Source organism: Perissodus microlepis, chromosome 22 (genome assembly GCF_051167445.1).
Source record: "Perissodus microlepis isolate ML-2025 ecotype Zambia chromosome 22, ASM5116744v1, whole genome shotgun sequence".
NCBI classification, from domain to species: domain Eukaryota; kingdom Metazoa; phylum Chordata; class Actinopteri; order Cichliformes; family Cichlidae; genus Perissodus; species Perissodus microlepis.
The window spans coordinates 19868832-19893353 of record NC_140481.1 but is presented as its reverse complement, the minus strand read 5'-3'; the positions used below and the strand labels follow the sequence as shown (position 1 = coordinate 19893353).

Here is a 24522-nt window from a genome sequence, read left to right as displayed (position 1 = left end):
GAACTCCCACTCACTGGATATTTATTGTTTTCAGATCATCCTCTGTAAATCTTAGAGATGGTTGTTTGGGCACAATCCCAAGAGATCAGCAGTTGCTCAGTTTGAACTTCAGCAGGTCATCTTGACCATGCCTACATGCCTAAATACATCGAGCTGCTGCCATGTGATGGCTGATTCAATCATTTCATAACGAGCAATTGAACAGGTGTACCTAATAAATTCTATATGCCCATTTGTTCTTTTCCCTTTACTGCGTGTAATCATTGGACGAGGACACCTGCCAGTACAAACCATTAAAAAATGACAAGTTTTGGTGCATGTATGTGTGTGTGTGTGTGTGTGTGTGTGTGTGTGTGTGTGTGTATTTAAATTTTTGCCACGGTGGTCATCACGAGGATAAAAAAAGAGCAAGGCTTGGGTCATGCAAACTAAAAAATAAAAAATCTGTGTGTGTCTGTTTGTACACATGTAAATTGTGTGTGTGTGTCTGTGTGTTTGTGTATGTGAGTGTGTGGGCACTCAGGTACATAGTATAAGAGAAAACCTAGCCATGTATAAAATTGGCTTCGCTGGCTGGCTGCTCATATTCACTCAACCAGCCTTGTAGTGCCACACAGAAACTATCGTTCAAATCACCTTGAATGGGGATTCTCTCCCTCTCCGTCTGTCTGTCTGTCTCTCCTTCCCTCCTTCACTCTCTCCAGTTCCACAGGCTGAGCTCTATTTTAGCAGCCAGCCATATGAGAGTGGCTGAGGATTCAAATTGAAACCTGCCCATTTATGAATCAAATTTGTTACGCATATACATTTCCATAGTGCACAGGACTACATTGGGCTGTGTTTAGATAAGTTGGAATATGAATGAGTGTGTATGTGCATGTGTGTGTGCGTGCGTTCACTACGGAGGACTGCAGCATTACATGTTAAAGTGGGTATATGATCTTGCCAGTACGTGTGTGTGTGTGTGTGTGTGCAATTATGAATTATGCCATTGTTCCCCTCATCAACTTTGTTTATTGCACACTCGACCAACCTTGCTGTGCTTCGTGTATAAAGTTATTTTTGAGGAGGTCTGGATTTATTAATCTTCTTGTGATTTAGTTGGTTGGATTCCTGGAATTGCAAAATGTTTGTTGAGGAAATAGTAACCAAACTGTTGCTTGGCGTCATTAACTGAGTGGACAACATATAAAAGACCTGCTGCTTTTTTCACATAGCTGCACTGACCTGGTGGAGGACGGAGGTTAAAGCTCTGGCTCTTGTATTGATTTCACCTCCCAGATCCACTTCAATCATGAAGAGGAGTAAAAGACAGCACACATATTGATTCTTTAGCCTACTGACACACTACAAAAAAATATGTTACTATCAGTTTAAATGCACTTCTAAAAATATTATACTTCCAAGCCCAGATATTACCATAATAAAACTGTAACTACAAATAACTGCCTGAGTGATTCTATAAAAATTCCAATTCAATCTATTCCTTCTTGCTTTTCATCTAATTCTATATGATAGTAAAAAATTAGATAATTAATAAATAAAATTATAAACTTGCATGAAATAAATGATTTGCTACAGTTGGAACCACTCACTAGCTCGACACAAAGAACAAATAAAAAGAATAAAAGATAAAAATGGTACTTAATTTGGAGGGTGTAATCTATTAGACTATTTACAGAAAAGTTGAGTGAAATCAATAAACTGCATCAAGCTTTTTTCAATTTTCTGACAGAGCTTGCATCTGTTTCATCTGATTTTCTTTCTAATGGAACGAAGGAGACCACTTTGAAGCAATTTGTCAGACTTCCAGCAGGTCCCTGGGGCTCAAATGAAGCAAATACCATAAAGTTAGCTGAGGGTTTCATGATGTCGTGCTTTAACTTGGAACTGCAGAAACAGCAGTAATTGGGTTTGGTTCAGTACTCATATACTATGTCTAAAGGTTTCAAAAATACAACCCCAAAACAAACAAATTAAAAAAAAATCTATCTTCAGTCTCAAAATATGTGGCAGGGTTCAGTTGGCACCTAACACAGGCGATATCGACACAGAATTTCAACATTTTCTTTAAGTGATGCGAACTGATCAAACAATGTTTAAGACGCATGTTGTAAAGATGTGTTTTTTCACATTTACTCAGTGAGTTCTGTTTATTCAGAAAAGTCAGACTGATATGTTGGATAATTATTTATTGATTCCAAGTCCAATAAATAACACTTTTCTCAAGTAGACCCAGTATGGTATCATAGTCTTTAGTGAGAGGGCAGGAAGCAAGCAGTAATCTTACAGGGCTGGGTGTATCCAAGGAAGTGTGGCTTTTGTGTTTTATTGACCCACTGGAGAATTTCCAGAGAGGCATGTGTCTCATTTATACCACATCTGAATAGTTGCAAATTGTGGAACACGATGAAAATATGATTTTGTTTAAGATATGGACAATTCTATTATAAGGAATTAAGGCCCTAGTGACACAGGCCTAGAGACCAGTTGGTGACCATCTGGGAACCCCCAGTCACGAGGGAGAAATAGCTATTCCTCAATGAGCAGGAAAGTGGTTGCTGGAGGCTGATTACTAAAGCTTCAGTCATGCAGACATACAGATCGGTCAGTCCATAATGTGCTAGGGAAAAATGTGCATTCGGGAAATGCATGCGAAATTGGTTGAGGGAACTGGAAGAGGGTGCTTTTGTCGCCAGCAGGTTATTTGCATAGAAGATGCAGACACTCGTCAACGATTTCGCCAGAGGCAGTGAAACTGAAAAGTGCAACGCAACCTGGAAACTGAGAATGTTTACTTTTAAAGTAAAAGTTGTGCCTTTTGAAATGTGCTGGATACAACATGTGCAATGTGTATACAGGGGGACACTTCCAGTTTGCGTCACACTTTTTCAGATTCTGCTACTGCTAAGCTAGTAGTTAGCAAGTGTTAACAGGCAAGACCGCATTATTCCATGCAAACTACAGGCAGCTGCAGCAATGTACTAGCAACCAAAGCAATCCCAAGAAGGTTTTGGTGCTCCACCCTCTTTTTTCACCCAGTAGCTAGCAGCAAACTCTAACAACTACTTGGGGACTATCCATTTTTCTCTAGTGACCAGAGGCTGCCTGGGGTTGCCAACCAGTCTTTATGTGTCTGAGACCATAAGGTGTTTTCTAAACAAAAGCAAATTCAGAATAAAACTTTTTAATCGCAGGAGTTTCCAAATTGTTTCATAGTTCATTTCTGTAGTGTAGGACTGAGTTTGGCTATCGAAGACACTTTGAGATAAAAAGGTCTCAGTGCAGCTTTTTTTTTTTTAAACATGGCAATCAGTTAAATCAATAATAATAATAAAGCGGCCAGCCAGAAATATATATATGTATAAAAACTACTTACACAATTCTTGTTTACCTAATTACAAAAAGGGTGGATCTTTTCTGAACAAATGTTTGGATGTGTCTATCAAGGTCTGGAAACGGATTTAGCACTGCTGTTCATTTCTTCTTTTTCTACAGACTCTAATAAAGATTTAACTTTAATAAAACCTTGTTGTACGTTATTGACAGATTCATACTGTTAGAGAGCAGCTTTCAGTTAGAGGGATTATTTCCAGTTATTCTCAATTAAAAAAAGCTACCAGTACAGTAGAGTCATTTTAGGTTTTGCCTCCATACGCTGAACTTCTTTCAGTCACAAACGTCTTGGATCCGTGTGTGTGCACCGACTCCTACTGCGTCGACTTCAGAGGAAAAAAGAGAAATACTTTGATACTCTGTGTATATTGGTTTCATTAAATTTGTTTATGCGATGCTTTTATAAATGAGGCTGCAGGGCAGATAAAACACAATCAAAGGAGCCATGAGTGATTAGTTACACAATAGTCTCTAACTTGAGCACATCCAGTATTTGGACAAAATAATAAACAAATCTGAAATGCCACACAATAAAAAATCATTTCTGAAGACCAATTACAATAAGTGTATTAAGTTTTATAAACCCAGGACGCTTGGGCAGCCTCCAGATTTTTAATGTTTATTTTATTGTTTTTGGTTTTTTCTTTTTTACAACAACCAACTATATTTTAGAAAAATGAGAACAGCATGTTACTGGCATAAAGAAAATATCTTGCCAATCTGTTTTTTGATATTGTCAGAAATAGTGGGTTTTATGAAAGAAAGAAAGAAAGAAAGAAAGAAAGAAAGAAAGAAAGAAAGAAAGAAAGAAAGAAAGAAAGAACTAGATTCGCAGCTCAGTTCTGTATAAATGAATGCTCTCTCACTCCCTTGAGCAGAAAGCGAAGAGGAGGGGAAGAAGGAGCAAACCAAATGAATATACCGAGATGGAAAATGTGAGGAGCAGGCCGGGGCTGAGTTGGTGGTTTCACCAGTATAACTGTCCTTTTGTCTGAGTCTACCAGAGACTGAGCACAGGAGACACACACACACACACGCGCACGTACGCACATGCACACACACCAACATGCAGCTGTGTTGTTGTCATGATCATCATGAAGCACTAGTAAATTCTAGTGCATGTGTGCCTGTGTAAATAACCATGGAGCTAGACTGAACAGAGAAGGCATTAATATGAGACAGAAAACATAATGACCCCTGGGAAATCGTAACAGCGTTGATGATAGTGATGATGATGATGGTGATGTTTCAAATACACTGAATTTAACATGCTGACAGACTATGAGATATGATCTTTAATCCTGCAGGTGTGATTCTTTTTCGCTCACAGTTTAAGCCCGCCTGACAGAAATATAAACACCATATTCAAAAGCAGTTTTTCTTCTTCTAATGAAATAAAACTTGGATAGTTTATGTGCTAATATACAGTGTAATCATGCCTCCTGTGTGATGATTACCCTTTCTGGACTGAAACTGTGTGGAAAAACTCTCTTCACTTGGCATTCGCTGTTTTTGTGCACCTTTAATACCACGCCATTGCGCTTGCCTGTCACCATGAATAAACCTGTAAACTGAATATTCCAGTCCAGCTGTGGTGTCCTGCTCTCCGAGAGCCAGGCTGCCAGAACAAATGTCTCTAAAGAAGATGGGTCTGCCAGCTCCCCTCTCTGACTGAGCAGGAGGCAACTCCTAATACAGTGGAAAACAGTGATGATCCCAGTGGTGGGAAGTAAAAGTCAGAGGAGGGGTTTTACTTACATATATAGATATAGATAGATAGATAGATAGATAGATAGATAGATAGATAGATAGATAGATAGATAGATAGATAGATAGATAGATAGATAGATAGATAGATAGATAGATAGATAGATAGATAGATAGATAGATGTGTATGGAGTCACAACTTGCAGGCCTATTCTTTTGCCACATCAATGTAGTAATCGAATAACAGCAACAACAGGAAAAAAAGAAAGTCTGCCAGTCTCAACCCCACCAACCTGGACTGTGCCAACAAACTTACACAAAGGAAGCAAATGTATTTGTAATGAAAGTGGATAATGTTTACATTTGAACTAACAGCAAAAAAGAAATGTCTATTTATTAAACTGATTAAAAGTGACAGTCAGGCATGCCCACTTGCTTTCTAATAATCTTATAATGGTCTTAACTGGCTTATTCTGAGAGACTTGTGTTGCCGATGTATGTCCAAAGGCAGGTAACATAAGAATCCAAGTTTAAACAGATAATTCTTTGTGTACATTCTGTGACTGGCGCATGCAGGTGGAGGGTTGCCGCATTACATGCAGAGGAGTCGTGCATGTGACCAGCAACAGCACCAAACTGGGTAACTCGAGCAACTGGGTTAAAAACTGTAAGTATCAACTCTGTCTGTCATTTTTTTTCACTCTCTGTTCAAATAAATAAGCTTTTAATAACACAAAGACAACATTTAATACATTTTCAGACAGGAGCTTCTATGTCTCTGTCTTGTTAACTCTCGGTGTCACAGTGGGACCGAGATAGATTTAGATCAATACTTTTACTAATAGCTTCAAATTTTTAAAGCAACTCTTTATAATCTCATCCTAATTCAGACTTAGAGTCTGTATGTGTGTGCGTGCGCGTGTTTGTGTGCCCCCCTGTGTGTAAAAGCTAGAGGACACAATGAGCAAATTGAAGAGGAGAACGGCACTGAAGAGAAGGAAATACAGACAGAGGAGGGAGAAAAAGACAGGCAGGCTGATGATTTGTGACCAGAAGTGTGTATGTAAAATCTATAAATGTTACAGTGACATATGGGAGGACCAGCAGCCAGGCAGCATGTAAACTGAAACCAGAAGTTATGCTCGCCATTAAATAGTATCTCACGTTATTCCCCTGTCCACCTCCCCTTTTTATCTGAAATCTACTAAAACCTTTATTAACTCCAGTGTATGAATTTGTTTTATGGAAATTGTTCTGTTCTCAGTTTCGGTGATATTATTGAAAAACTCTTTATTTTACTGCAGATGAACAAATATTCTGATATTATCGCACTCTGTGGGATGGGTGTTATTTGATTGGGCCTTTTATGATGGATGAGTGTGAAACTGAAACCTCTCACGACTAAGTGCCTTTAGAAAAAGTATCGTTAACGATATAATGTGTGAATAAATATTTATTGTATTACGCTAATTTATTTTCAGAAGATACAGAATACCCACAGACACTAAGTGTATTAATAAAAAAAAATCCTTAGATTTAGAATATTAATATAGCTAGCCTATACATGATAAGTCTTTGATTATTAAAACATAAAGGGGGAAGTTTGTTCTTTCCTCTTCTCTCAAATTAATTCAAAATACAAGAGAAGACATCTTTATTTGGTATCACCAAACTGAACTGAAACATGTTTATGCTTGGGAGATTAAATTTCTTCCAGTTCTCTTTTCTAAGTTACATCCAGTTTGTTACAAATCAAACAGTCATCCCAGCTGCTGTCATTTGAACCCGAGCTGCTCTCTTTGTGAGGCCAGAGAGCAGCAAAAAGCTTCAAAATATAAGCTGACATATATTCTAGGTACATAAATCCCCTTAATTTAATTTGTATGAGAGCTCCAACTAGGTAATTAAGCAGACCAGTTTCTGTGTTCATATACATTACAAATGTTACCATACCATATATCTGGGTCTCTTTTTCTAATTAAGTAAGTAAAATTTAACTTCTATAGCACCTTTCAGGACAAATATCACAAATCGGTTGACAACAAAATACCAGAGCATTCAAGACAACTTACTAAATGTACAATTTGCTAAATGATTTGCAGCCTGGGTTGTGTCCGGAGGTGACATTTTCAAAGTCAAGGATTAAGACACCAAAAAGCTTTCTGTTTAAGGCTCGATAGAGCTCATGGATTCTGTTAACTGTTAACCATTTTAATGTGTGTTGACTTTTTTTTTCTTTTTGCATTCAAAACCACAATCTCTCCTGAACCAAATCCCGCCGGCATGTATAAACAACAAGTACTGTGGTCTTTACGAGCTGATATTGCATTAAAAGATTCCATATTTGCGCAGAAAACAAATAAAATGCATTGTCAGCAAACAGTTCTGTGCAAATTAGTCTCTAAAATAAGTTCAACCCTAAGCTACTGGATTGTATTTCTACACGACTACCCTATAGAATGATCGTGTAACCACGATCAATCACGACTGAAAACACACCCGTGTCATCACGTAACAAAAAGCACAGGGTAAAAGCATTATGAAGCTCACTGACTGACACATACTGTATAAACAGAACTTGGGCTTAGCAAAGCTGTAGACAAATTGCATTAAGGAACAAGCGCGCACATTTGCATCACATAAAGAGACCACCTGGACTTTTGAGCAGTGGGGGAAGAAAAAAAAAAAAGTAACCTTTTTTTGCTCTTTCACCCTTTTGTAGTTGGATTTAGATTCTGGTGGGAGGAGAGATGCTGTGAAACAAGTATCTGCAACATTGTTTGGCATAATGGTAGATTTGTCACAGCACAGAGACCACCTCATGAGCGTCATTACACTATATGAGTGCTCTGCATGGTCATAATGATCAAGGCCTTTTTACAAGACGCACCCTGTGGTGCAAATACTTTTCCCCTCAATGCATTTGCTTATTGCAAAGCCACAAAGCTTCCGCACAGGCAGAAGTTTATTGCACAATAGAAAGTGAAATGCCTTACCTGTTATTATTATTTTGTTTTGAACTGTACCATAGACTATATTTAATGTAACCGCTGTGAATTCAAGCAGCTAATGTTTACAAGGGAGTAAATGACGACCTTGCTGCCACCCGAGTACAGTGTCCTGATTTCTTGATAATGAACAGATACATTTTAGATGACTTTGTGAGGTTATCAAAAAAAGGAAGCCAATTCCTCAAAGTTTTTGATTCACCTTTGAATTAGGTACAACATGTGACTGTACGGTTCTTCAGCTTTGCTCAGAAAAGTCAAACATCAAATTTAAATTGGCTCTTCTCCCCTTCAAGGTAGACTACTAGGGCAGCACTGCCAAGTCCAATTCTGACCTGTTACACACGTACCTCTGCAAAGTGCAATGGAACTCCTCCAGTGTGCTAAAAGGGAAACTCTGCAACTCAGATTTCTATTTGGGGCAGAACATAAGGTCACAGGGAGGAGGTAACATTTTAGGAAAAATATTAGCTCATTCTGAAGAATTTAATGGCAGCAACACACCTTCCAAAAAGTTGTGACAGGGTCAACAGAAGGCTGCAAAAGTAAGTGCTACTGAAAAGATAATGAGGAATACAGTGAAGGAGACTTGATGGTTGTTGTTTTTTTGAGAAGCCACTTAATGTTTTAATGTTTTATGTTAAAGGTATTTTTATATTGTGTATTCTGTTGTGGATTTATATTTTATGTTGTATTTGAGATATTTGGGTTGTATGGTTGCTACTTTGGCCAGGTGTCTCTTGTAAAAGAGACTGTGAAAGAAATAAAGGTAATAATAAAGAAACAATTGGGTTAGTTGGTGACTGGTGATTAAGATGATTGGGTACAAAAGGAGAATCTATAAAGTATCTCAACTTTTTCAGAACTATCGATCAGGTAAATAGTGTTGTTTTCAGTGTATTATGTGCTAGCAAATGATGGCACAATGGTGTGATGGCATAACCACAGTTTGGGTGGTTTGTGCCAAACATTCAGGGTGTTACAGCAGAGCTTTGAGTTAACTGACTCACACTGGGTGGCAAATTTCTATTGGACAAAGGCCCGACGCTCATTACCAGTGATGGTCCTCATTGTAAAGGTTGGTTGCAGTTGGCCTGAGTTGATGTTTGCTTTCTGTGCAAGTCTGAGGTCCATGGGGAATTTAAAGATGTGAAATCAAAGTGGTCACAACAGTAAGTCAACAGGGCTATCTAAAAATATTCAAACTACCACAGTCCAGTGAAGAAGAAGCTCATAAAAGCCTTTCACGGGAGAGTTCAACAAATGTATGACTACACTTCACAATACATCTGATCTGTTGAAACACATAATAATGTGAGTAACATTGTGCATTTGCATCTATTGCTGTGCTTTAGTTATAAGTGTCTTTCATTACATGGTGGCATTTAAAGAAGTCACTGGAATAATCAGCTCATAGAAAATGTATCAAAATATGTGATTACATTTCAAATATTCAGATATGAAAGGAATCGTGTTTATTTATTTAAATGTTAAAAAAAAATAAACGAATAAATAAACAGGTTTTTTTGCCACTGATGATGAGAAGGGAGGCCATATGAGGATGTCCCTAAAACCTTTCACCTACCTTTGCTGCTAGATCCTCTTTAACATCCTGTCACACCACACAGTCGTTGGTAGAAGCCACACTGAGTTTGGGCAGGCTCATTATGTTAACCTCAGGGAGGATGTTCAGTTCCATCAGGTGACTGGTCTCACTATCACATGTCATCATTTTGTAGTAGTTGGACCACCTGCAGCATAGATACATCAGCCCTCTTGGCCACTTCCATTTCCAGTGCAATACTGACCCAAGGAATATAATCCAAATGTTTTCCCACTGCTCTCATCTCCACAGGAGTAGGGCTCATCTCTGATGCTGTGAGAGAGTTTTAGCGAGTGGTGATAGACTTCTGCAGTTCCAAATCTGCCTTCAAAGCATATGGCAGGAAAAGCAAGTCTCTTTAACTGCACTAAAATTGGTATGTATTTGCGCAGACATCCAGCCAAGATGATGGTGTTCAACATTAAAGGAGCTGCTCTTTACAGGGACAACACCAAAGTTTTTCAGTGGCTAGCAGAATGAAAGTTACTCATTACAGGGCTGCATCTCCAGTGAAGCACTACACTCGAGCTATGCACACAGAGAAAGTGTTTCGGCTACGTTTTTTAGTCATCCGTCTTAACCGAGTCTGATAGAACAAATACACTCAGCGAAGTAAAGTAGTACACCTGAACAGCTTATGAATCTTCACCAACAAATATGGCGAGAAACATATTTGCAATTTGATCGCAATTTTTCTAACTTGCTCATAGTAAGTATTCCTCTGTGAAACTGAACTCCAAATCACAACACAAGAACACGGGGAAGACTTAAAAACAGATTCTGCTGTAGTTTCTTGCACAGGACAGGTGATCCATACCATCTCATTGAGCATCTAACATACTATCAAGACACAGTAGAAGAATGGACAACTTTGCAAGCCCCCAACAGGACAATAAGTGACTATTACAAAACTCTATTTTACATAAGGAATGGTTCTGTTTAATCAGAGTGGGAATTACGTGTCGGTGGATATGCTTATTCATACCCCTGGCCTGGGATTGTTTTTTCTTCACTGACTCATACTGACTTTTTGTTTTAAACTACATAAAGAGTACGCTACTTCTTGCACTGTCACTGAATGTGAGCATTTGTATGTAAACAGTGCGCTGCATAATCACCCAGTGTAAACATAATTCCTTGGATTACTGCCCCAGTAACAGTCTTGTCAAGTTGCAGTGGTACAGTCGTTGCATTAGTGGCTTCTTACGCAACGGGGTGAGAGTCCACTCATGTTCCTTTTTTTTAAAGTGGAACTTAATCAGCAAAGCTGGAAACTATTCAGTGACTTCATGATGAAGGAAGAAAACACCTTTCTGGAAGTTCTGCAGAAATAGCTACCCATCACATTTAATGAAGGCTGGCTTGAGTGTGGCTCAGGCTTTGTGCTCACTGTTGATGTAATCCTGTTCACAAAGAGCATCCTTTACTCAAGGTCAGTTGACAACAAGATAGAGCTCCCCTTGCATCTTAGATAGAAGGTCAAACACTTCAGAGATAAAAACGTAGATTTTTGAGAGAGTCCTTAGTTGTTATCTTGTTGACTTACAGGCAGATTCAGCTTTGACATAAAACATTTCAGACTTTCCTTTCCTTGCCTTTTCTCTCATACTGGCTTGTTTCATCTGAGCAGGAATGAAGAAAACACAGAAAGAAAGACTTTAAACACATAATGCCCTTCTTTTCTGTGGTGATAAGGAACAATTACATTGAAATGGTAACCACGGATTTTGGCTCATTCCTTCCACTGATAATGATGGTTGTGGTTATGATCCTGTCTACAGTCGCTTAGCTGGACCACCACGGGGAATAGTCATCTATTTTTTTAGCCTCTGTGGGCGCAACCCAGCTTGCAGATAAAGCACTTGGCAAGAACTGAACATGAAAGCGTATCTTGCTCTCAGAAACCATGGTAAAACTTGCAGTCTGGCTGACAGTTGTTGTGGCTGATAGCTCGACTCTGCAGCCCCTCTGTTTTGCACTGCAAGAATGACTTTATGACTAATATAATGAAGTTTTTCTATCTTGAAACAACAGTGTCGCTTGACTGTTAATTGAATTATACTCAAATCATCATTCCAGTATTTCAGAGTTGCAAAAGGATTGCACATTATGTCACACATGGTAGTCTTCAGCTTTTACTTAAATGTTTTCACAGCTCATTATTCTGCTTGCTGTTTCTGTTGCCAAGGTTAGAGATTACACTACTATTATTGTCAGAATTAATTATCCTTTTAACAGTGGGAATATGAGGGTCATGGATATGAATATGTTAGAGTTATGAATAAGTTTTTAAAACAAATTTATTTTGGCAAACAGCGATCTGAGAAAGTCCTACAACAAACAAAGTCTAATGTGGAAAATATTAAATAAATAGGATGGGGAGTCCTGGTGACTCAGTAGTTTACAGTTTCAACCATTTTGGAGACCAATGCAGTAACTTTGGTATTCCCAGACTATCAAACATCCAGAAAGCAAAGTGTGCCTATTAACATTTAAATTACAATAAATAAATAAGTGAAAATGGATAAAGACGTTTTGAAAAGCACTCTAAATCACCAGGGTGTTGCATAAGAAAAGTGGCTGAAAGCAGCATTTTGTTTAAGTAAGTGCATGTCCACAAGTCTCCCAGTGAGCCACACTGACCAACTGGAAAAAATCAGCAAGCTGCCTCCAGACAAACTGTGGAAAGAGCGAGAACAAAAAAAAGTCAAGCAATGTAAGAGACTAAGAACAACAAGGTACGCTCTACTATATATATATATATATATATATATGTGTGTGTATGTGTGTGTGTGTGTGTGTGTGTGTATGTGTGTGTGTGTGTGTGTGTGTGTGTGTGTGTGTGTGTATACAAAAAGAGATCCTTAAACACCTGGGAACTAGCTTTTGCTGACACTTCTGTCTGTTTGATGGTCTATCCGTGTGGGTATGCCTTTCAGTGTCCTTGCATAGACGATATAAAAGCAGCACTAAGGACTAAATATGAAAGGCTGGTGACACTGAAAAGAAACTTTTGTCTTGTATGTCATTGTGGTTTAATCAGGTTTTCCAGATGATAAGGTTTATTCTTATAAGATTAAAGTTATAAGTGAAGACATTATAACACAGCATTTACTAATGATGACACACAAAAAAGTCCCAAACAGACATTAAATAATGGCATACACAAAATTGGGCACACAGAGAGTATAAACGTGATATCTGCTACCCTTTGCTAAAGCAAATACAAATCAAATTCCACTGAAGTTTCTTTATTTTTCATATATTTTTATTCACAATTTCCTGTGTTTTAGAACAAAAGCGTTAGCTATTGCTTGCTTTGGATATATTTAAGGTTTATTTGGAAATTTGATAAAGTATTTAAAGATTATGGACTAAACAAATGCCATTTTTGAAATACGCTGACTCAGGGGCTCTCGTTCTCACAGGGATTATGGCTATTGCTGATTACTGGGATATGGTTAGTTGTTATGTATATACACACTTCATTGTCCTCTCTGATTAAGGTCGCCTAGAGCCAAAACTTGGCAGCAAGGATAAAAGCAGCACTGATCTAAGACTGACTAATAACTTTATCATACTTCATCCTCATACTGTATTTTTTTGTGATCAAGTATCAGCCTTTGGCTTCAGTCTTCAATAAATAAAGTATTGAAATGTACTTGAGCCCTTAAAAAATCTCATATATATATTAAAAAAAAACAAAAAAACTTCGTTATTTAATTAAACTAATTTTTTAGTGTTTGGGAACATTAAACCTGAGCAAAGTGGTTAATTAGTGAACAATTACACCTATATAATTATGTATGTATACATTTTTGACTGATTCGACACCACAGTTTGGGGTGTGTGGTGATATCTGGAAGTGATCTGATACCAATGCTAAGTCTTTTTTAATTTTCAAATCAATAAACTGTCATGTTGATGAATATAACAGATGAAAAAAAGCCACTGTTCTAAATTTGGACTGTTGCACTAAAATAAATATACCCCTGCCACTTGATGCTGATGATTAGAACAGTTCTCCTCTAACAGTAGAGACGAAGGAGAGGCAATGACTAAATTACTACTATGAACGCCAAACAATACACTTCTGAATTGTAATTCACTTGAAAAATCAGCATTTGTGCAAATGGACGCAAGTATTTAAGTAACATTTGTTTAATTAACACAAGTGATAATCAGTCAGACTTGTGACTAAAATACACGTCAGCCACCACCATGAAGTTTGTGAGAAAAAGAATTCAAACAGTGATAACACAAATTATTGGGTTTTTCTAACACAGTACAAAAGATGATGTCTGTGGCAGATCTTAGACTAGAGGATAAAAAATATACACTCTCTTAGAAAACAAGTTGAAAACAGAAAAACAGCAGAGGAAGGTAGGGGGAAAAAATGAAATTTCAAAAAGAAAGCAATGGGAGGTTTATGTAGTAGACTTATGGCAGGTAGCAGATGTATTATTTCTCCAGACTTTTTCTCTGTGGTCTATGAAAAAGCCCACGCTGCTCTGGAGGAGGTGGATATAGAAATGTGTTTGCCTGGAGGCTACAGTATTGCTTTTCTTAGTAAAAAATCCTTACCTTTGTCTTTTTAAGGACAGCGTTTGAAAAAGAAACTAAAAAGTTCACAGACTCTTCTGCTTATTTATGAGATGGCGGGAGAAGGACTGAAAAGAATGGTGAGGGACTTCACACGAGGGCAAATTCATTATATATGTCACTCCCATAACATCCTCATAAACAATTCTTTGATTATTTGCCACAATAACAAATCTAAAGCATTACTGAAAATCTGATATTAAATCCCACAGAAACAAACATTCATCTTGTCTTTATGTTTCCTAGTATCCATGTCACCACCCACACTAAACATGTGCATGCACTCATGACAGAGAAAAGCTGCTTGCATAATAAAATGCCAGTGCTCTCTTTTTTTATTAAAGAGTAGACAACGAAGGATGAGATTTAAAATCTGTTACATTGCCTAAACCGGATATGCAGTGGTCCTCAGTAGATGCACTGTTCCCTTGACAAGCTTAATTATCATCTTATCTGTGCATTTACTGATGAAGATTTTGATCATACTGGCTCGTGTTTCATTTGCCCCCTGGTTGAATAGGTAGTGGTACCAGATAACAGCTATTACACTTCGGATCTTATAGTGTAGAAGGAAACCACATCAAATTTGGTTATGATGAAATACAATTTCCCTCAAATGTTAAATTGCCCAAGGTTTTTTTAATTTAAAATATGACTTTGGACTGCTCATGAATGCTCAAGTTTTTCATGTATTTTGAGACTGTGAATGATATATTTAAATTTTCAATACTAGTGAATGTGGTAGAAGCAGAATATTTGTACCTGACTTATTTTGGGAGTTTGTTACATTTTTGTTGATTATATAAATAAATAAAACTATGCAAGATCTTAGTGTGAATAGATTTTCTTTTGGCTGTTGTGTTTAGATGTAAGGAAAAAATGTAGTATCTAGTCAGCTAAAGCTGTCATTCAGCTGAGTAATAAAATACTTAATAACTCACCTGCAGTTGTCTCATTTAACAAACTCTCCTTAAACTTAGAAATTAGACATATCAAGTACATGATGTTACAAAATCATCTGTAAAGATTGCAAACAAGCTGTCTAGAAAAGGCTTTTTAAAAGAAATTGGATTATTACATGCAAATTTTAAGCCAAATTGAGTATTTAAATATTGCATTCTTTCTTTTATGCTTAATTAAAGAATGCAAATCTTCATCAGTCTTAATAGCCTCAATCGAATTACTTTTGCAATGAAGACTTCACGCTAACTTGTGGAGATTTAACCACTAGAGGCGCTGTAGAACACTCTCTTTAAAACTGGTCACACCTGCTTTGGCCATCTGTAATAACTGCAGTGATTATTGGATTATTACATTATATCCCATGATAATTATTATAATTATCATGGGATATTTTAATATTGTATTTTTGTATTTCGTTAAAATTCTGTAAAATTCTGCGTTAATAGGGCCAGTTTAATTACTTTTCTAATGGAGACTTAAAGCTTCCTTGTGGAGATTTCACCACTAGAGGCGCTGTAGAACAATGCATTTAAAAACTGGTTGTTGTTACACAAATAGTTTCTATGGTTAATGCAGAGAGTATAGTCATGCAAATTTATAAACCATATAAAGACAGAAATGCATACAAAAATAATAATAAATATAGATTACAATGTAGATATTAAAACATTGAAGTGCATTAAACATAATTTCAAAAAAAGAAACATTGAGTTTTGGTTAAAACTCAACTGAAATAAATGCCAGAAATGATATGAAAAATACCAGAATACATTTTTACTACACACACTGGAGTTTGTGCCATTCACCTCGACTTTAGTATTTGGATTTTCCTTTAGCAGTTTTATGATTTCTGCTTGAACAGATTAACTGTTAAAGTCACTTTGTTCCATTTTCATGTGATCTTATGTCAGTTTCCCAATAACCAAACAAGTGACATTACAGTATATCGTTTTACGACAGGTTTCTTGATGTCGACCGAGCGGTTACTTGGGTTTACTGTGTAAATGCAATCCTGAGATTACAGCAAACTTTCTCTTTAAGAATCTGTGTTTTTGATTTCGCTCGAGTTGTACATTCAGTTTGGTACTAACTGTGTAAATAAGTGTGATTACAGTGTGTGTCACTTTAAGAGTCAGTCTTCGGATGGCTTCTTGATATTAATAGAGCTGCTGTGTCTTCCTCCTCTGACGTAATGCCCACAGCCTACAGAGAGACAGGCAGAGAGGTCCTGTCACAGCAAAGCGATAACACTAGTCTGAAAAAAAATTACAGATTTTTCAGCTGATCTACTTTTGTTTGCTGTGCCCAGCAAACCCATCCACGGCTGAATAACATAACTATACCTTCGGAATATTGCAATACCTGAGCCAAACTCACTCAGTAATGAGTCGGTATTAGCCTAGTTTCATGTGCTACCGCGAAGCCTTAACTATCTCTCTTTCCCTCTCAGACCAAAGAGGAAAAAAAAAGAAAAGAAAGAGAGAGACAGCCAAGACACAGTCACCCCGTCCGACATCATCAACAAACAAAAACCCCACAAAGAGACGAAGCAGCCAGCCAAGCAGCCAGCCAGCCAGCCAGCCACCATCTTAACAGGCTGCTGAAAGAGACACACACAGAGAGAACAGAGGCTAATGCTTATTTTTGATCAACAGGTAAGCAGCACCAAAAGAAACACTTCCAGCACAAATGCACACCATGCATACAGCCCTCTCTGTTGGTGCAGAGGCATTGTAAACGGCAAAAGAAGAAGAGAGAGAGAGTGAGGGAAAGAAAAAAAATGCATCGGCGATGAACGCTTTGGAGTTGTACACGGCGAAATGCATGCTCTCGGACAAGTGGGAAGATGTAACGTGTTCGTCTTAAAAGGGAAGCCGTGTGCGATTAGGAGGCGAAATATCGCTCTGTTAGCTGTTGGTAGTTTTACGACGGGCAGCAGTCGGTTTGCGTCTTATGTAACTAACGGCCTGAGCGGCGTCGGTAAGGAAAGAGGGATCTGCTGAATGAGAGAGAGGGAAAAGAGCAGCACCGCTTTGAATTCACATGGCAATTTACATTTAGGTTAGGACACCCAAACGCCACACAAATACAAATTGGGGGGCTACTGGGGGAACCGCTCTGATTTTAAGACTGAGTTTGAAGCCAGCAACAAGGGGACGTGGAGTGACTTAGTCGCCTCAAGTAGGTTTGTGTATTCTCCTTTTTCAAAGTTTTGTTTCTTGATTTTATTTATTTACGTGTGTCGCGTCAAGTCACGTTAAATGACACCGATTTCCTAGAAGCCAGTGACTTGGAGTGATTTATTTATTTTTGTGTCAGCACAGGGTAACTCTTGTGTAACTACTAAAACTGCACGCTTACCTCTAGGTTATTTTCATTGATAACTTTTTTTTTTCATTGCTATTCTGACTGCAAACTTGATACTCAAGTTCAGATTTCTTGCTTCTCTGAATGACGCACGTCGCAGAGACACAGAGACGGACAGAGAGAGGGGGGAAAAGGGGGTTTTGAAGCCGAAAGATGAACGCAGTTAACTTGCTTGTTGTTTTCTGGACTTAAAGCGGAAAGAAGCGTGAGTCTACATCACAGAGATTGCGTTTATCAACCGGTTCAAAGCCGATGCGGCGCTGTTTGTTTGTTTGTTTGTTCTTATGTTGTTTGTTTTGCACCTCTTTCATTGTTAGGAAACTCGCGAGCGCATGGTGGATGTGAATTGTCGTAAAGGATACCCCCCCCCAACCCACTCCTCCTCCTCCTCCGACCCCCCCTCCTAATCATCCTCTCTCTTATCAACTTTTTAAGAAAACAAGTGCCTCTTAGCTCAAATCTTTGCGAATTTATTGGTTTCCTCGCTGTTGGACGTTTCACGAGTGATGCCGGGAAGGCATGAGTTGCATTTCCACTTAACTTTGAAAAAGTTTCCCCCCCTCTCTTTCTCTCTCTCGCTCTTCGGTCGTAAGAAACTGTGATGTTCCTTTGAGATAAGGGGAGCTGGGTAGGCATGACAACTCTGTGGGGAGAGCAGAGTATGTGAAGCCAGCACAATGAGGCACACACTGCAAGGAAGCTTTTTACATAGTCCTTCAGCAGAGTTCTCCAGTTCTGGCCCCCAAAGAACCCCTTATGCGTGGAGCAACTTTTATTCAGCAGATAACCTCAGTGGGCTTTTTTTTTCTACACCCCCCACTTCTTTTTCCTTAAAGAAAAGCAAGACCCTGAGACTTAACTGTGACACTTGTTCACAGCTGTCTGAGGTTACACTTTGTTTTTTTATGAAGCAATTAATTTATTCATTGGGCCCTTTCAAAATTGTCCCACAGCCCTTTAAATGTAGCTCCATGGCATTTCAGCATTAAGCAGAAAATGCTTAAAAGCCACTGCAAAGACTTTAAAAAGCAATTTCAAGTTGATATCTTGAGTTTTTATTTGTATCTTAAATGCCCAACTTCTTGGCCACGACATGGTGGAAAAGTTTCACAGTCGCTTCCCTTCAACTCAAAACTGTGTGGACCGTTTGAGGGAAAAAAAGTAAAATAATACAACTTGTGAAACTTTTAAGGTTTAGTTTGCATTTGTCGCAGCAGTCTGACACACGTCTGATTCTGAAACTTCAAATATTGAGCATTTGTTTGGACTTCTTCAGCAGAAAAGCCGTTCCTTCATGCACGAGCGATTGGCAGCATCGTAAGTCACACGTATTTTGTAAGATATGGGATTATGACAGATTATTTTTACTTCGGGGGAAAAAAAAGTACATTAATGTGATTTAATCAGCTTCATGGGTAACATTTTCTAGCAGTGCTTTCACATCTGCTTTCCAATGCATGCATGCATAACATTTTTTTAACAGTTCCACAAATTCCAGTATGCGCAATCAAGTTTGTCTTCTGCTCTTTATTATTGTTAAAAAGTCTGAATGGGATGATTCAGTTAGTTTTATCACAGCACATAAATAAACTTGGATGAAGTGATTTTTATCAGAAAAGAAATCCTACTTTAAATCTTTTTTAAAGATTAAGGTAACATTTTTATGCCATATTGTGTCACTATATCTTTTTTGCTTTAGATCCGCTACACTTCAGCTTTGGGTATAGTCGCTGCAGACAGTCCAAACCCCCCCCCCCCCCCCCTCACCAAAAAAGAAAAACAAAAAACTTGTTCCTATAACCGAAGACATGCATGTAATGAGTCGCTGTCAAACTTTTTATAACTTCAACCAATGTTCTGTAAAATTAGTTAAAACGCTTTATCCACCGATGTGTCAATCCAGCTCCGTAACGTTAAAAAACTTTCCGCTCTCCAGACACTGGATATTATTGTATCGTACAGCTTTGTTCATAGCCGCTATTAAATGTCAAAACAGTTGAGAACTTCCTAAAGAGAACCCCCCCTGCTTGTAAAACTCATTCCCGTGTGTGTGTGAGACAGAGCGGGAGACAGCGCAGCACTTTTTCCTGTGCGTCTGTATGTGCTGTGGAGACAGCCGTGGCTTCGCTCATATGGCTGCAATATGTGAAGTCTCTCTGTGGTGGAACTCGCAACAGAGAAAGTTTGTAGAGACGGGGAGAGAGAGGGAGAGAGAGAGAGCACACATGGAGCGAGGGAAGTCAGAAATGTCCTGTTCAACTAGCTGGAATGTATCTCCTGTGTTTTATTGATGGTTTGATGTTCTGTAAGACATGAGGAACAACTGTAGTGATTTTGTGGGCTGCCATGCATTTGTCTTTGGTCGTTTCAAAGCGGTGCCGCATTACATGGGGGGAAAAAAGGCCAGTGCGAAATGGAGTGTAAAGGGAGACTTTAACTTAGAGCAAGTGGGTTTTTTTGAAGTAGTGATTAAACTGGTAGACGTGTGATTGATTTTGTTGATCCAGGGAAGCTGTACAAACCTGACGCGGCTGTGAATTTTCCAAAGTAAAATCGACAATCTTGCCTACCCTAAAAAACGTTAACAGGATTGATGCAAGTTTGTAAAACTTTCAGCGAAGCCCCCGCTGTTTCTCCTCTGCGTGCTACAGTAAAAGCTTTTCGGGGGGAAGTAAAGTATGTTTGCCTAATGCTGAGGTCTAACACTACTAAAGGGAATGCAGTGTAATAATTTGACCTCTAATCCATTGTTGCTGTCTCTCTCCTTCTGGTCCGGACTGATGTGCGTCCTTTCTACGAGCTTTGCGGCATTTTGTTAAGCTGTACATCATAACTAACAAAGAGCTGATTGTAGTAATTCGTTTTGTTTTAATATTGAATAGTTTAAAAAATATATGTGATCGCAAACCTGTTGACCACTACGAATCAGTCTGCGAGAACACTTTTTCTTTCACTTTTTGCAAATTTTTAAAAAAATAAGGAAACTCTTTCTTAAATACTTTATGGCAAATGTTGAACTACTCCCAACACTCACTGTTTCCAATAGCAGGAAAAGATAGCATCTATTAGAGATTCAGTCGTTATTCATCTCGAGCCTGCCTGCAGTTCATTTAAAGGAAACATCCATTTGTCACTGATAGTTTACTTAAAGAAAAACAAGGCTTTCTGTAAGGCTTCTGGCTCTTTGGCTCAGAGTTCTCTAGCTAGCACATTTTTTTTGTTTTGTTTTTTTATTAACATGTCTTCTGTTTTGCTCATATCCTCAGGACACAATTGTTTTTAAATTATTTTACTGTGTGTGCATATTTTGGGTCTATTATTGCTTATATTCAGTGCTTGCAGCATTGGTTATACAGGGATTTGAGCTTATTCTCTCGTTGCATTTACTGGAAGTCAGTCTGGAAAAGAGTGTCTGCTAAATGCCCAAAATGTCATCCCCACTCTGTCTGTGGTTACTGCAGTCTTGTTTAGGCTTGACTTTGTCTCTAATGTCTTTGGTCTATTTTAGACTTTTAAGTCTGTCTTTTTAGACCGCCTGCTTCAGATAACGAGCACATGGTCTTGGTTTAGGGTGAAATGATTCTTTTTTCTCTCTTAGTATTTAGATTTATTTGGGGGTGGGGCGGAGGGGGGATACGAATCCTAAATATGGGGCATTTTTGCCCTCCTTTGATCTAAGATAATAAAAATCCTTCTGCCACGTTACTGTAAAGACCGATGAAGTGGTGGGGCAGAGGATTAAGACGTGTACCCGCCGAAAGTAGTGACAAAGCAGCAGTACAGCCCTGTGGTTATAAAGGCTTTCCTGTTACCAAAAGACGTGTAACTTTTAAACTCACCGACACCATGCGAATTCCCGTGCGTCACTTAAATGTCTCAACAGCAGTTGTTCTAAATCTGTCTTTCCCATGATCAAAATTGAATTACGAAACCCATCTTTGGCTTGTTAGTTGTGTCAGGGCAGTTGGTAAATGAAACCTACAGGTTGAGTGAGTGGCGAGCCCTGCCTGCTTTGACTCAGCAGTATCACACTGATGCCTCCCATACACCCGTGCGTTCAGATATCAATCACATTTCATTTGAGCGTCGAGGTTGTGCAAAACGCTGTGGAACATTTGATCCAACCCTTTGATAAATGAAGTTTTAAACAAGTTCCAAGTTAAAAAACAAAGATCTCACATGCTGCTCTATAAAATATGTACATCAAGTATGGAACATTGTTACATTTATTCCACAAAAGTTGTTGAACATTTCAGATGTTGGAGAGATTTGACCTTATGTTTTACTCATACAGACAGTCATTGTGTGGCTTGAAAATGCTGCCTCGACTTCTACCTTTTCTCGAGGTTTACAGCAGGCGCTCCCATTGGTTTGAAGAAAAAAAAAAGTTGACAGCTATATGTCATTAAGAGAGAATTGTAGCCTATAAACAGCTGTCAGTGATGCTCTGGAGAATAAGTAAAGAGCCTGGAAGTCTGATCAGGTTTACTTGAATGAAAAAGACCTTAATGTGTTTTAAATCTTGGTCCCTCAAAGACCTTTGATAACTCTGCATAACAAGATGGGAGCAAAATGTCTTTTATTGGGACTTGCATATTCCATCAAGCTATGTACACTCTTGTGTTAAAAGTTAATATGGTAGATTTTTGTAGTTTCCTTGAGAAAGCAACCAAATAGTTTCACATGTGAAAGTTGCATAAAAGTGCAGAAAGGGTGAAAGGTGACAATTACCTGTTGCAATCAACAAGGTATAAAAGTTGTAATTGCAGGGAATCATCAGTGAGATGTCCCTTGCAAAACCCGTTTCTCCTTGGCTCTTACTGTAGTGGCTCTACGATACTTGCTGCTGTCATTGTATTTCATTTACATTCGTCATTTTCTTTTGCTAACTTGATTTATTAGTGTGCAATGTGAAAAAGCAACCCGGGCCGATTTGACATAGAGTGAAGAGCGAGATGATCCATCACAGGAAACATGCAGGTTGAGGCGTTTGTAGGTGTTTTTAGGTTTATCTCATTGTATGCACATATTAGAGGACACATTATGTAAAGCTTTGCTGCTGATCTATATCTTGACACTAACAGAGAGATCAGGAAGAGAGGATACGGTCTAATCACTTAAAATGTGGAAACTCACATGCTTCACGTAAAGTAGTGCATTTCTATAAAATCCTTAATTTCTGTATAAAAATGTAAAGTTAAGTATACTTCAAACAGTCACCATTGTATAAGGGACAGAGTAGAGACATCCATACTGTAATACACTGATTTAAATGTAAACATCAATTTAATTTCAAAAAGTAAGTACATGTTGTCTGCATTTAGACTTACTTTGCTGGATGATTTTGATCGTTGCAAACATCAGAAATACAACATTACGAGTGCGTTTCTTTACTGTTTTTCATAACCGCCTTAAGTAATGAGCATGGCCCCGTCTGTAATTTCTTGCCGTTTTCACACAGCACCCAGCAGGCAGACAGCGAAAATTAACTATGGAAATTGTGACAGTGGCATAAGTGGAAGGAATCTGAATGTGATTTATGTTGTAAGCTTCTTTGTGTTGAAGCTGAAGCGGCTGTGCAACACGCAGATGGAGGGTGCTGCACCATTTTTCTCAAGTACTGTATGCGTAATTCAGTGAGACTTTTCTCAAGTAGAAGAAGTGTCTTTTTTTTTTTTTAAATCAAGGAAGCTGCTTGGAAACGAGTTATCTTGCTCCGAAGGGAGGAAAGATTGATTGTGAATGAGAAAGTCATTCTATATATTTTTTCATGGCTGTAAATAAGAACAAAATCCACCTGTTTTGTAGTAAGAAATTGTAAGATCAAGCTTTTTCCAGTGTTCAGGGTTGGAGATTTGCTTTCTGTTAACAAGTTCTAAAGTGAGCGGCACATTTGTGTTACAATAACTGTATTTCATGTCTCATCAGTTTTTAGTTTAGTACAATCTGGGCTAATTCGACAGATAATTTTCTGCGTGATAACTACAGTATTTTTGATGTGGTTGTTGACTGTTCACTGTTCACTATATATTTTTAATATGGCATCCGTTCCTGCAGCATATCTTTGCACATCTTCGCATGCTTGGCCTGCAGTATCAATAAACATTCATCTCCAGACAGTTCAGCGTTGTTGATAGATAGCTATCAGTTATTGTAGGAGCCCACTGGCGCTTATCTTCTCCTCTTGAGGTCAGATCTATCTCATTCGCTGCATGGCTATGATTGAATTGACTCACTGATTGTTTATTTCTACACTGAAGGTTAACTGTCTGCTCTGTCAACAGTCAAATCAAGAACCTGCACAACACGTACGCACAGCTTAGATTTCTTAGCTCCTGAAGTGCCTCTTTCTGTTTCATTATCTCTAAATCTCTGCCTCCTATTTTTACTGTAATGCAAGACAAGAAGGACTGTTAGTGTCATGTGTGCCCAATCATCCTGTAATCACTGTCAAAACACTTAATTTACTTGCTTGAAGATTGCGTTTAACTTTCACTTCAGCTGACATTTGTTTGCTCTTGTGCGCTCTCTCATTCGCAATCGTGATTCTTTTGAGGTTTGATGTGGCACACTTTTCTGTGGCAGCGTTTGACGCTCGATCCAGTGCTTGTCTTGCAGTCATACAACAGTACTGCTGCCTAATGCCTGTTTATTTTATGGATGGGTGTAATTGTATGTGTTATATACTCTTAAGCTCTCATTGCATTGACATATGCTTACAGTTTCAAGTCTGTCCAATATAAAAATTGCCATTTTGTTATACGTGAATCTGTAGTTTCTCTTCTGTGATTATCTGCAGCCAAGCAGTTTGTTTACCTTGAAAGTGTTTGCATGTCCTTGTTACTACTATATACCTGCTGAGGAACAAACTTTACT

The 24522-nt window shown here is 38.3% G+C and overlaps 1 protein-coding gene across 3 annotated transcripts in view; it reads left to right on the top strand.

Annotated features, from left to right (window-relative positions):
• The first annotated feature begins 16488 nt into the window (after positions 1–16488).
• The window catches only part of trps1 (trichorhinophalangeal syndrome I), a 122275-nt gene continuing 114241 nt past the window's right edge, over positions 16489–24522 (top strand). The window contains exon 1 of one of the 3 annotated variants that reach the window (XM_084920106.1): positions 16489–16934. The gene's annotated coding sequence lies outside the window, so the exon portion shown is untranslated. The other 2 variants (XM_084920108.1, XM_084920107.1) reach the window with 2 other exon arrangements.